The following is a 14460-nucleotide window of genomic DNA, read 5'->3' on the forward strand; positions in this document are numbered from 1 at the left end:
CAGGCCCATGATCATGGAATAATTGTCATCTCTGTGTAAAGTCCCAGTCGATGGAGGTCTTGCATTCCTTGGATGCAGTGTACGGGGAAATTATATCAGGAACCGACACAGTAATTAAACTGATACTTTTGTAACAATATGTAATTTGAGAAACATTTTACAATATAAACTTTTTTTTATTCATTCATGGAATGGGAGCATCACTGACAGAGCTAGCATTTATTGTCCATCCCTAATTACCCTTGGGAAGTGATGTCGAAATGTCTTGTTGAACCGTTAGAGTCAATGTGATGTGGATAAATCACGGTGCTGTTAGGGAGGGAGTTCCAGGACTTTAACCCAGTAACACTGTAGCAATGATGATATATTTCAAAGTCAGGATGGTATGTGGGGTTTGGAGGAGAACTTAGTGCTCTCATGAATCTGCTACCCTTCTTATAGACAGTAGAGGTCATGGATTTAAGAGGCGCTGTCAAAGAAGTCTTGGCATATCACCGTATTATTGCAACCTTTATATTTATCTTCCCAGCACTGATCACTGCTTTTACTGTTCCTTAACACTTTGCTGCTCTTTTCTTTCCTCACTTGATGATTTCCCACTACAATTAGTACTGTATTGCTTTCTTCAGTGCAGATGGTTCCATTTTTGTTCTCTGTAGCTTTTCAGTTTGTGTGCCTTCAAGCACATCAGTAGAAGTGCTAATTAAATAACTGAGTGCGATTGAACGTTTCATTGTTATTCACAAATCCAGATGCAAGTTTGGTTAAGCTTCAGGAGTTTGCCTATGCTTGTGCATTTCAGTGGGAAGTTTAAGGAATGGGGGTGCCACTAAAGTGACGTGCCACAATAGATTGTCGAGCGACAATTATCAGGCAAGACTGTTCCTGTTGGCGAGCACTTTAGTGTTCACAGGCATTTGGCCTCTGATCTTCGGGTAAACATTCTCCAAGGCGGCCTTCGTGACATACAACAGCATAGACTCGCTGAGCAGAGACTGATAGCCAAGTTCCGCACACATGAGGACAGCCTCAATCGGGATCTTGGGTTCATGTCACACTATTTGTAACCCCCATGACTTGCTTGGTCTTGCAACATCTTACTGTCCTGCCTGGAGACAATGCACATCTCTTTAACCTACGCTTAATGCTATCTCCACTCACATTGTTTGCACCTTTAAGACTTGATTAGCTGTAAAGAGTCGCATTCTAATCAGTATTCTGTAAACTGAGTGTGTGCTTTTATATGCCCTTTTTGTGATCAGAGCTCCCCACTCACCTGACAAAGGGACAAAGCCCCGAAAGCTAGTGGTGTTTGCTACCTTTAACCTGGTGTTGTGAGACTTCTTACTTCATCTCAGTATACCAGATTTGAACATACATCTAACCTATTTTGGCACGCGCAGTGTCTATCCTAAAGTGTATGCTAATAGCAGATCTCATTGCATTAGCACAACCACACAGTGGTTAGCACTGCTGCCTCACAGCGCCAGGGACCCGGTTCGATTCCCGGCTTGGATCACTGTCTGTGCGGAGTCTGCATGTTCTCATCATGTCTGCGTGGATTTCCTCTGGATGCTCCAGTTTCCTCCCACAGTCCAAAAGACATGCTGGTTAGGAGATTGGCCATGCTAAATTCTTCCTCAGTGTACTCGAACAGGCACCGGAGTGTGGTGACTAGAGATTTTTCGCAGTAACTTCACTACAATGTTAATGTAAGCCTGCTTGTGACACTAATAAAAGTAAACTTAAAGTAAACTAAACATGGCCCATTTGGTTTTCTAATACCTAATATATATGAAGGAAATTCTCCAGTCATTGGTAATTGTGGCAACAATGCTTACATTTTGTGGCTGATGATCATCCTTGCATGCCTTCTTTCGTGCAATATTTTACCTTGCACTACTTAGAATCATAGAATCATACAGCACAGACAGTGCAGACTCGATGGGCCCTTTGGCCCATCGAGTCTGCACTGACACATTAGAAACATCTGAACTCCCACCTAATCTCATCTGTCAGCACTTGGTCCATAGCCCTGAATGTTATGAAGTGCCGAGTGCTCATCCAGACACCTTTTAAAGGATGTGAGGCAACATGTCTCCACCACTCTCCCCAGGCAATGCATTCCAGACCAACACTGGATAAAAGAAAATTTCCTCACATCCCCCTAAACCTCCTGCCCCTCACCTTAAACTTACGTTCCCTTGTGACTGACCCTTCAACTAAGGAGAACAGCTGCTTCTTATCCACTCTGTCCATGACTTTCTGTCATACTTCTGAAGAACCAATCAGTATAATAGTTGTCAAGCCTTCACAAGCATTAGTAGCTTCAACTCTATTGGCACAATCTATTTTCAAAGTTGATGTCTTGACATGTATTAATCATCTCCAGAGTAAGTCTCATTACCACTGTCTGTAATTGAAGTGGCACAAGTACCAATGACTGAGCAGTGAGCACTTCTTGCCTCACCTATAACATTCACTTGAGCTGACTTTGGAAATTTCTGAAGATCAGATGGCAGAATAAAGCTTTAGTGGACACTAAAGGCTCACGCAAGCTGGCATGCCAGGAACCCACAGTATGTTGAGGCAGTCACAACTGAGTTGAACTGATCATGTAACCAGAATGTCCGACAGTCACTTTCTTAAATGAATCATCTATAGAGAGCATGAGTCTTGGGTGTGCTGTCATGGCAATCAAAAGAAGCAATGCAAGGATGCCTTGAAAACTTCACTTATGGGGTATTAATGTTGACTCCAAGCCCTGGAAGAAGCTCGTCTAGGATTACTGTACCTGGTGTAACAACATAAAACATGATGTTTCCTTCAAAAGTAAATGCATTTCAGAGACAGGGATGTATACTAATGGGGTTCCTGACCCTTCATGGTAGGAATCCCATTGGCGGGAGGGGGTGGGGGGATGATTTCAATGCAAAATCCCATTGGCGATAGTAGCATTGGTAGTGCTAAGGTGCCCAGTGGGAATTTCCCAGGTGCCAGGCTGGCACTGTCCAAGCTGCTTCCCCCTTGCCCTTGGCCTCTCCAGGACAATTTAATGGCCTCCCAACCCACCGGCAAAATCAAGACGACTGATCCCCATCCATGGAAGCAGGTGCTTTTCTCACCAGAGGGAGCCTTTCTCAATGAGGCCACAAAGGTAAGTGAGCCCAAATGATTGAGCGCTGAGTTCACTAAACACATGTAATTCGTATTAGAATATATTTAAATGAATTACTCGGCCTCTCGCCCATTTGCTGCGAGAGGCTGTCCTCACCAGAAATCTGACTCTGATAAGAGGATTTCTCGGCTCTTATGCGATTTTACTGGCTCACTCTGCCCATCAATGGGTGGGGAAACCAGTAAAACCCATCCCTCGAGTCCAAATCATTTTTGTAAATTGTGAACAAAAGGGATCACTTGTCGAACTGATTCCTACCTTTTGCCAGCCTGAGTAGTTACTCGTAACTCTGAAGGGAATCTTTGCTTTCTGTTCTGTATCATCTTGGTATCCATTCTGCTACTTGTCCTCCAACTCTACATTCTCTGACCTAAGCCAAACTTCTAATATGGGGGTTATTACTTATATTGTTCCATGAGGAGGCTCCAACTTTGCAAGCCTCTATCCTTTCAGCATGGGCATGGGTAAGAACAAGTCAGTTGATTGGCTCCAAGAGCCCAGTGTGGTGTCTGTATGCGCAGATTATTCTGGTGATTCAGTGGAGGGATCCTGCCAGTCTATTGGTGAGGCATCAACTCTAATGAAGGTTACTCCTTATTCCAGCTATCATTCCTTAACAAGAGAAAAGACTGCATTTATATTCCAAGAAATATACTGAGAGTATGTATACATACTCCCTGGCATTCTAATGACAAGTCTGCACCATTCAGCAATATCAAATTTTGACTTTTGACCACAAAAAACTGAAAATTACAACCTACTTCAGCTGATTTCCCATTCTTGGAATATCACATTATTTTAAAATACATCCTGGGAGTTATGGGCATTTCTAGAATGCCAAAAACTAATTGCCAGCAAAGGTTGCCCTTGAAAAGGTATGGTGAGCTGCCTACTTGTTGAGCCATTGCAGTCCTTAAGTTGAAAGTACACCGATGGTCCTGTTAGGTAGGGAGGTCCAGCAACTTAACTGGGCAACCACAAAGGAATGTTGATATATTTCCAACTCAATATGATGTGTGTCTTGGATTGGATTTTAGATTGTGTGGTGTTCCCATATAGCTGTTGTCCTTGCCCCTCTAGTAAAAGAGGATGTGGTTTTGGGAGGTGTTGTCGAAGAAGACTTGGTAAGCTGCTGCAGTGCATCTTTTGATGCACACACTGAAAACCATGGGTTGTAGGCAATAAAGGAAGTGGTTTTGTATAGTGGTAAATTGGGGTTCAATCAAACAGCTGCTTTCTCCTGGAATAATAGCATCAAACAAGTTGGGCTGAAGGCCCTGTTTCCATGCTGTAAATCTCTATGACCGTATGACTCTAAACTGCTTGTGCACTGTTGGAACTGTGCCAGTCCAGGAAAATGGAGAATATTCCATCACATTCCTGACTTGTGCATTGTAAGTGATGGGGAGGCTTTGGAAAGTTTGGACGTGAGCCAAGTGTCACACAATATCCAACCTTGTACCTCCTTGAGTAACCATAATATTCACATGCCTGACCCAGTTCGTTTTCTGGTTAATCATGAATATCAGTGTGTTAATTGTGCAAAATTCAGTAATGTTAACATGATTGAATATCAAGGGGAGGTGGTTAGACTCTTTGTTATTGGAGATGATTGTCGCCTGGCACTTGTGTAAAGCAACTGTTGCTTATCTCTTTATGTCCATGTCTGAATGTTTTCCAGGTTGTTCTGCATGAAGGCATGCACTGCTTCAATATCTGGAGAGTTATAAGTGTAGCAGTGTGCTATTTTCACCAAGCATCTCTGTTCCTGACCCTATGATGGAGGGAAGTTAATTGAAGCTGAAGCCAGTTGAGTCTAGAACACTGCCCTGAGGTACTCCTGCAGTGATGCCCTGGGTTGAGATGATTGCCCTTGAACAACAACAATCACTTTCCCTTGTGTATGGTTACAAAGAAAGTCGAATAGTGGTTTGATATCTAGAGCAGTTACTCTTAACTCATCTCTCCAATTTAGCTTATTGTTCATGTTCAGATTCAAAGGCTGTAATGAGGTCTAGAACTGAACAGTTCTGGTTGAACTCAAAGACCATATTGTTTTTAATTTATTTTTCTGTGGGATTTGGTAGCACTGGCAAGGCCAACATTTGTTGTCTATCACTAATTGCCCTTTAACTGAGTGGCTTGTTAGGCCATTTCTGTTGTCCTGGAATCAAAATTAGACCAGATCGGGTAAGGAGGGCAGATTTCCTTCTCTAAAGGGCATTAATGAAGCAGATGGGCTTTTAAAAAACATCGATAATGGTTTCATAGTCAATGTTACTGAGTCTAGAGTCTATATATTCAGGTTTAGTGAGGGTCCTCCAACTGCAGCAGGCCCAATGCCATTTCAGCTATTCTGTGTAAAACCAACTAAATTAAACAAACTGAGGGACAAAGTAAAATAGGCTGCTCCGTAAAGGGATACTGCCTTAAATAAAAACAGATCACAAATGAAACTTAAAACATCAAACAAAAATATAATGGTGGGGAGGGGGGGGCGGTGTGGACAATGTTTCCAATTATTTTGTATAAAACCAATTAAACTAAATCAAATGAAGCCAGGGACAAGGGCAGCCTCTTAAAGGAATACTGCCTTCAATAAAAGAAAGCATATCCAGGATTTGAACACCAGATTGCACCACATGTTCATGAATTGAGATACCCAAAGTGAAAAATCATACCCCTAGACCAACAAGCCAACAAAATGGCTATGTGGTGGTTGAAGCACAAATGTCACCCAGAGCAATTTCCTTGCTGGTCAGCTTGGAATACATTCCAAAATCTCTAGAGTGACCTTTGGACTCAGAAGCAAGAATGCAATCATGAAGCAAAGCTGGTACTTTAGAAGCTCTTAGACTGGGACTGGCACACTGGATCCACAGATTGAAAGTCTGATATAAGAACATAAGAACATAAGAAATAGGAGCAGGAGTAGGCCATCTAGCCCTTCGAGCCTGCCCCGCCATTCAATAAGATCATGGCTGATCTGTTGTGGCTCAGTTCCACTTTCCCGCCCTCTCCCCATAACCCTTAATCCCCTCTCTTATCAAGAACCCATCAACCCGCTTCTTAAAAATATTTAGCGAGGCAGCCTCCACCACTTCAACGGGCAGAGAATTCCAGAGATTCACCACCCTTTGAGTGAAGAAGTTCCTCCTCAACTCCGTTCTAAACCGCCTCCCCTTTATCTTGAGGCTGTGCCCCCTAGTCCTACTGTCTTTTTTGAGCGGGAAGAGTCTCTCCACCTCTATCCTATCCATCCCATTCATCATCTTATACGTCTCAATGAGATCTCCCCTCATTCTTCTAAACTCTAACGAGTACAAGCCTAGTTTATTCAGCCTCTCCTCATAGCTCAATCCCCTCAACTCCGGTATCAGCCTAGTAAACCTCCTCTGCACTCCCTCCAGGGCCAAAATATCCTTGCGCAGGTGCGGCGCCCAAAACTGCACACAGTACTCCAGCTGCGGCCTCACCAATGCCCTATACAGCTGCAGCAAGACCTCCCTACTTTTATATTCAATCCCCCTCGCTATGAAGGCCAGCATCCCATTCGCCTTCCTGACCACCTGCTGCACCTGCAAGCTGGGTTTTTGCGACTCATGCACAAGGACCCCGAGGTCCCTCTGCATCGTCGCCTGCTGCAGTTTTTCGCCACGTAAGTAATAGTCCTTCCTACCATTCTTCCTACCAAAGTGGACCACCTCACACTTGCCAACATTAAATTCCATTTGCCATTTCCTGGCCCATTCGCCCAGCCTATCTAGATCCTTCTGCAGACTCTCCACACCCTCCGCACAATTTGCCTTTCCCCCAATCTTGGTGTCATCAGCAAATTTCGACACCCTGCACTCGGTTCCCTCCTCCAGATCATCTATATAAATGGTAAATAGCTGATATCAAATATCAAAGAAGCTGATGTCATTTCACATGTTAACGAGTATTAATTGGCATGGGAGGAAATGATTGGCCAGGCAGATCAGCCAACAGCTCTCCAGTCACTCCAGAAACTGTGCTGCAGTGGGCAGAAGAGGCAGGGAGCACCAGGGACCCGGGTTCGATTCCCAGCTTGGATCACAGTAAGTGTGGAGTCAGCACGTTCTCCTATGCCTGCGTGAGTTTCCTCCAAGTACTCCAGTTTCCTCCCACAGTCCAAAAGACGTGCTGGTTAGGTGCATTGGCCATGCTAAGTTCGCCATCAGAGTACCCAAACAGGAACCAGAGAGTAGTGACTAGGAAATTCTCACTGTAACCTCATTGCAGGGTTAATGTAATTAATAAATAAATTAAAAACCCCTTGCCACCCAAAATCAAGCTCTGTTTTTCCCTGATCAGTCATCTACCAGCCAGCCTAAAAATTGAGGTGCAAGAGAAAGCTTCCTGTCTAAGGCTCTGCCCACCCAGCATATAATTGTGAGCAGGTTGGGATGGGTGGGATCCTGGAGAGAATCCCATCTGTGCAATTTCCCAACACCACTTCCCCTGCCTGCCTCAGAACACACTGAAGGGAAGGGGTGTAAAATTCTGGTCTAATTTCAGATTTTATTAACTGAACTTAAATCCCACCAGGTGCTGTAGTGGAATTTGAATTCTCGACCTAGTGCATTATCCTGGGTTCCTACATTACCACTCTAGTGCTATTACCACTATGCAACCATTGCCCACAAATATATATCTACTTCTTTCATCGATTTCAGCTTGGTTCTTTTACTTTAACAATCTGACAGTTTCACGATGACGTACTGATATCTGCACTTCGTTATTTGCAGTTTACGGTGCTATTCTTAGCTATAGTTTGCTTGGTAACGGAAAGTTACTGCTTCATTCTGACACATTTGTCAATAAAACTTCCTGAAACTAAAGCCACAAGCTTATAACCTGAAGCAAAAGCAGATTGCCAGACTCACACAGCTGTTGTATGAGGATGACCAAAACTTAAGATAAAGCACAACAATTCTTGAAGAATAAGGTCTGAGCTTCTTTTACAATAATCCTAAATGCTATCACATTTTAGCTGAACTAGTATTATTTGAACTATAGCTAGTTGGTTCCAGTCTATGAACAAAATTCACATCACAGGAATATACGAACATTGGAGCAAGAGTAAGCCTTTCAACCTTCTCCACCATTCCATTAGACCATGGCTGATCATCTACCTCAATGTCAGTTTTCCATGTTATCCAATGAATCCTTAATGTCATTAGCATCCCAGAAATCTATTGAACGTGCTCAATGATTGAGCTTCCACAGCTCTCTGGGGTAGAGAATTCCAAAGAATCAAAACGCACTGAATGAAGAAATTCCTCCCCTGCTCAGTCTTAAATGGCTTGCCGCCTGTTCTAGATTTATCTGCCGGGGATATATCTTACCACATCATCACACCCCGTACAAATTTTGCAAGGTTTAATGAGATTGCTTCTCACTCTTCAAAGCTCTAGAGAATACAGACCCAGTTTTCTTCAGCTCTCCTCTTAAGGTAATCCTGTATACTTTTTACTCCTGTGACTTCCAATGGTGCAAGAGTCACCAAATCCCCATTTAAATCATAAGTTTTGCCAAAGCTTATGACTGGCCGTATCAGTATGGGTATGTGAGCAGGGCAGAAGCTGGATACTCGATAATGAATGGTTCCTTGACAACTCTCCACCACTTATGAGATTCACGTCACGAGTGTGATGGAATACTGTATACTGATCTGGCTGGTTTTTGCTGCAATAATGCCATTAACATTCAAGATGTTTACTGTTATCCAGATGGAGCAGTTTACTCAATTAGTGTTTCTGTCTTTAAAATCAATATTGACACTCTGCACCAACACCATACTTGTGGCCACAGTATGGGCTGAAGCAACTCGCCAACGATAACCTAAGAGCATTTTCATTCCCTGAAATTTGAGCCAGTGCGAATAATAATAGCAGGATAACATGGAGACATCCATCATCCAAATTCCTCTCCAAGTCACACGCCATTCTGATTGGAATAACAATAGCAACTACTTAGAGGACGGAAACCACAAGCAAAAACCATCAGCAAATAAAGAGTGTGATTGCCAAAGAAGGGGATCTGAAGTGCAGAATTACTGTTGCACTAGGAAATGTCATAGTTGAGAAATAGGTAGGATTTTCGTAATAATCTAGAATCCAAAATTATCCATGGTCTCGCAGATGTTAGAGTAGGGAGCATGTAGATGCTAAAGATCTGGGTGGGGTATAATCAAAAGTCATGTTCAACAACATAATGCGGGGTAGGGGGGATGGAAGTGCAATGGGCTGTGCACCAGTTATAACAGCCTAATCTATGTTTCACCCAATGTAAATAGATGTGTCTTGTTAGCCTGCTCAGTTTGTATCTTCTAAAATAGTTTCCACCCAGTGACTTCGTGCACATATTACGTCTTAGTACCACTGATTGCCCGAACTTAAATGGAAAGGTGTAGACCAAGTGCTCACATGATGCTGTGATAACGCAGCGACTTAAGGAGGTCATGTGTCAGGAATGTGGGAGTTCTCCCTGGAGCATGGGCACAGTTATAGCATGTTCAGAGTACTTAATAAACTTTGTTGATAAAAGCGCTTGGTTGTCATTTACTGAAACCAAACACTTCTACACATCATATACATGGAAGTCTGGGGTTTTGCGGCAGGAAGGGGAAGGGAGGCCCAGGGGTGGGGAGAGGAGGATGGGGTTTGTGATTTGAAGGACAAGTGGAGAAGAAGAACCAGGAGAACCCAAACCTTGGGGGTGGTGGATCCAGTCACAAAAGGAAGTGCCCTGCCACTTCCCCCACCTGAGACACGAGTATATTTACTTGCCAGGTTCCCCCTTTGCATACCTGAATCCCACCCACCAGGCTCAAAATTGAGGCCCAGATAGGAAATGGCTCTTAATTGGCCATTAAGTAACCACTTCAGCAACTTAACAGGGGCAAGGGCTGGCGAACCTGTAATCCATAAGATTACAGACTAGTTGGCAGCGAGTGGGTAGATGGTGGGCAGGCCATGCAGGGAATCTGACAGAACTCTCGCCCTGCAAACCCACTGACCCATTAAATTCTGTCCACGGTAACTCATTTTGACCTAGCATGGAAAACGTGGAACCAATGTCTATGCTGAGAGACTAGCTAGTGCTCTGGGGAAGAGCTTAAATTAACATTGAAAGGGGGGTGAAGAAAAAACAGTAAGAAGAAAGACCTAGAGACAGTCCAGCAAAAGAATTACATATTAATGTAGGTTAATTTTAACTATCCCAAGATAGATTGGGTTCAGAGTAATAGCTTAGACATTCGAATTTTGTGATTGTGATGAATCTTTGGCATTGCAAGAACTGTAATAGCGCCTCAGATATTTGCAGCTGCACAGTATTATAAATGGGTCAGTACCATCCCATAATTGTGATTTTCCTTATTTGTCGTCAGGATACAGGCATTGTTGTTAGCTTAGCATTTATCACTCATCCTTAAAAAAGGTGGTGGAGGACTTTTTGGACTGCTGCAGTTCTTCTTTCGATCAATCACTTATTTATTTATATCCAACTCAATCCAATCAAAGTCCAATTCCAAGTCTCAGTAAGTGAGACAGATCCAGATCCAGGCTGACAAGGCAGGCTCACCACTTCCTGTCTTGGGTTTGATCTACGTGATCCAAGCTGATTGGAGCAGGCATTGCACCGCCTCCAAAGCTTGATCTCATTTGCATCTTAGCCAAAAAACCTAGTTGCAGCTTTAAAAAATTGCTTCATATGAAGCCTCAGTGTAATTGAGCAATTTTCTTTTTGTTTATATTTCCAATTCAATCCAAACAAAGTCCAATTCAAAGTCTCAGTAAGTGAGACATTTCAGGTCCAAGCTGACAAGACAGACTCACCAGTTCCTGCCTTGGGTTTGATCTGCATGATTTTGTTTTTGTTTTTATTCCAATTCAACCAAATCCAGTCCAATTCAGAGTCTCAACGAGTTGGGACATTCCCAATCCAAGCTGACAAGACAGGGCTCTCACCTCCTGTCTTGGGCTTGATCTACATGATCCAAGCTGATTGGAGTAGGTGTAGCTCCATCTCTAAGGCTTGATCTCATTTGCATCTTAGCCAAGAGCCCGAGATGCCACTTTTAAAAATTGCTTCAAATGAAGCTGAAATGTAACCTAATGACTTCAGCTAAGCACAGCGTGTCAATACTACACTTGATCTTAGCCAAAAGGCCGAGAAACGATGATACAACTAAAAAACTTGTTGGACTACTTCGGTAAGAGCTCAAAGTCACCACCTCAGTTACGAGTTAAGTGACTGAAATGACATTAGGTCAAACTGGACACAGTCTGTATGCCTGGTTTCTCTCTTCATAATGAACAAATACCATCTGACAGTTTCACGATGACATGTACTTTATTTCCAAACATTGTAAACTGAATTTAAATATGAAAACCATCATGGTGTGATTTGAAGTTATTCACTCTGAATAGTAGGCCAGATCACTGAATTGCTAGTCCAGTTACTCATAGGGCAGTATGGTGACACAATGGTTAGCACTGCTGCCTCACAATCCCAGGGACTTGGATTTGATTCCAGTTTGGGTTGCTGTCTGTGTGGAGTTTGCACATTCTCCCTGTGTCAGGTCACTCAAGTTTCCTCTGGATACTCCACTTTTCTCCTAAAGACATGCTGGTTGGATGCATTGGCCATGGTAAATTCTCCCTCAGTGTACCCAAACAGGTGCTGGAGTGTGGTGACAAGGGGATTTTCACAGAGACTTCATTGCAGTGTTAATGTAAGCATACTTGTGACATTAATAAATAAACTTTTAAACACTAATACACTTTACTGGATCTCCAATGGATAAAAAGGTGAACAGACTTCCTTTGGCATCTCATATACTTTACTTCTAAATTTTATGCGTTGATTGCTTAGCAATGAGCATTAAACCAGAGTCCCATGCACTCTATCACATGGACAGAATAGATCCCATTGATGATTCAAAGAAAGCCAGGGATTTTTCCTGGTATACTTGCCAAATTTTAGCCTTCAATCAACACCAGTAATAAGTTGATTATTTGGCCATCTGTCTCACTGCTGTTTGTAAAACCATGCTGTGTACAAAATGATTGCTATATTTGCCTAATTTACAACAGAGATTAAGGGTCACAGCTTCAAAATAAAAAGTCTCCTGTTTGAAATGAGGAGGCATTTCTTCTTTTGTTAATCTTTGGAATTCTCTACCCCACAGGAGGTAGAGGAGGCTTGGGTTATTAAATAGACTTCAGGCTGAGTTACATAGATATTTGATCGACAAGTAAGGCAATGGTTATTGGGACAGACAAGAAAATTGGTTTCTTTTTTCCCTTTTTAAAAATTTTTATTCCATCCAAAAAAACAAATTGTATCTAATTCATGGTTCCCACTTGAGTGATAAAAAAGACCCAAGCTGATAAGATTGCACCTCATTTGGGGCTTTATCAAACAAGATCCAAGTTGACAGGATGAGGCTTTGGGCTTGATCTAATGCTTCATCTTAGCCAAAAGATTGAGATGGTTTTGAAAAAAATTGCATCAAGTAAGGCCTCAGTTTCACCACAATGGCTACCCTGATTCTTTAGTCTACCCTAGCCTGGGGAAACCACATCACAGGCCTCAGCACACCCCGAGTGCAATGGGCCAGCCTTGGAACCGGAATAATCATGGTTTCACCCCTGCTAGGTTATGGCCACAAGGGGGAGTCCAAGGTTAAGGTCAGAGGTCCTTTAGTGGGACATGGGAAGGGTGGAATCAACATGGAGCATCACAAGTTCAGAGACAGGTGTAGGCAGACACGAAGTCTAGAAGTTTATCGAGGGATAGATTATTGGACAATGCACAGATGCAGGTATTTCCATCAGAATGAAGATCCAAGAGGTATGCTGGAAGTTCACCTTTAAACCAGCACTGATATAGGCTCCATGTGATCCACTCCTCCGAGTTCTATCCCTGTAGACTCTGGCAGCGGATCAGTTATCCATGCCCTTTATTTCATCTCCCTCCAGAATGTCTGCTCAGTATTTAACAAGGTCTTTGCCATCCATGAGCTCAATGGATGATTGAATCAACATCATGGCCTAGATGGAAACTGCCCAAAATGAAGCCTTCCTCTTGACCATCCCTTCCACATCTTTCTCCGTCATGGTGGCTGTATGTCTTTTATCACCAAGTAACACCTTGTTCTATCCTCTTACTCCTTTGGCACCTACTCATCCTTTGAGAATGTCACCTTTATGCAGTCATCATTCATTGCCCCTCACCAACATTCCTTCAGAAATTCACTGCTTTCCTCCCTCAGCTTTAAGGTTTTTCTTGCTTTCTACAGCAGCAATAATGCATTAAAAAGTTGATGTACGTATCAGCTCACTGATTCTGTGTCGATTATTATCTGTGTAGCCTGCATCAGTATACACTGTGGAAGAACAGGATATCACTGATAGCAACTTCAAGATTTTCTCTTGTGCAGACACCAGAAATTTCTGTCGGTTTTGCACAGTAAAGATAGGGTACACTGATAGCTTTCACATCATTACAACTGCAAATTCTGGGCTATCTCAGTATTGATATTTTATTGGAGGAGTGCAGTGAATTTAAGAAAGAGTTGCAGAGTCATAAATCACAGGTATTTTCTTGTTTGCTTTCGTTGTTAGTTCTGGCACCTTGTTTGTGATGCTAACTGTTATTGATAGCTATTTGGAAAGGAGCCAAAATCAGTGCTGTTGTTCTGGAGTGATCCATGGCTACTCAGCACTTTTTTGTGCCAGAATGTTCCATGCACATAAATACACATTACAATTATATCTTACTGCATACAAATTATGCCTGTCTTACATAATTCTGCTTGTTTTTGTACTGGCAGCTGTTGCCTTTAAAAGTAAAGGTTCCTCTTCCATGGCAAAATTCGTGTTCTCAGTTTGTTAGCAGACTGCTGTCACCACCATATCTGATTTAATTTTCCACTAACAACAGAAGATAAACAAATAATAGGATATGGACTCGATTTATTTAGTGAGTAGGATCCTCTTAACCCATTATTTACCATCACAAGTTGTTCATTGCATCTTTGGCTCGGAATAGGACAGCATTGTCCAACTCTTAATCGTCCAACACTGTGTCATCCTTCGTATTTATAAAAGTTTGTTTATCAATCCAATGGCAAATCACCACTGTGTTAGCAAAGTGGAAATGAAGACGTTCCTACTTCTTGCTGTGCGTTAGTTTAATTTACATATACAGAACAAGCTGGCTTATTTCATTGTTGTTAGCATGTTGCATGG

The 14460-nt window shown here is 42.5% G+C and overlaps 1 non-coding gene across 1 annotated transcript; it reads right to left on the reverse strand.

Annotated features, from left to right (window-relative positions):
- Positions 1-11193: 11193 nt before the first annotated feature.
- Positions 11194-11385, reverse strand: LOC145347159 (U2 spliceosomal RNA). The gene has a single exon (XR_013887806.1). It is a non-coding gene; the product is annotated as a U2 spliceosomal RNA (small nuclear RNA).
- Positions 11386-14460: the final 3075 nt, after the last annotated feature.

The sequence above is a fragment of the Carcharhinus amblyrhynchos genome, chromosome 8 (assembly GCF_965287045.1).
Source record: "Carcharhinus amblyrhynchos chromosome 8, sCarAmb.v2.hapA, whole genome shotgun sequence".
Taxonomy (NCBI): Eukaryota; Metazoa; Chordata; class Chondrichthyes; order Carcharhiniformes; family Carcharhinidae; genus Carcharhinus; species Carcharhinus amblyrhynchos.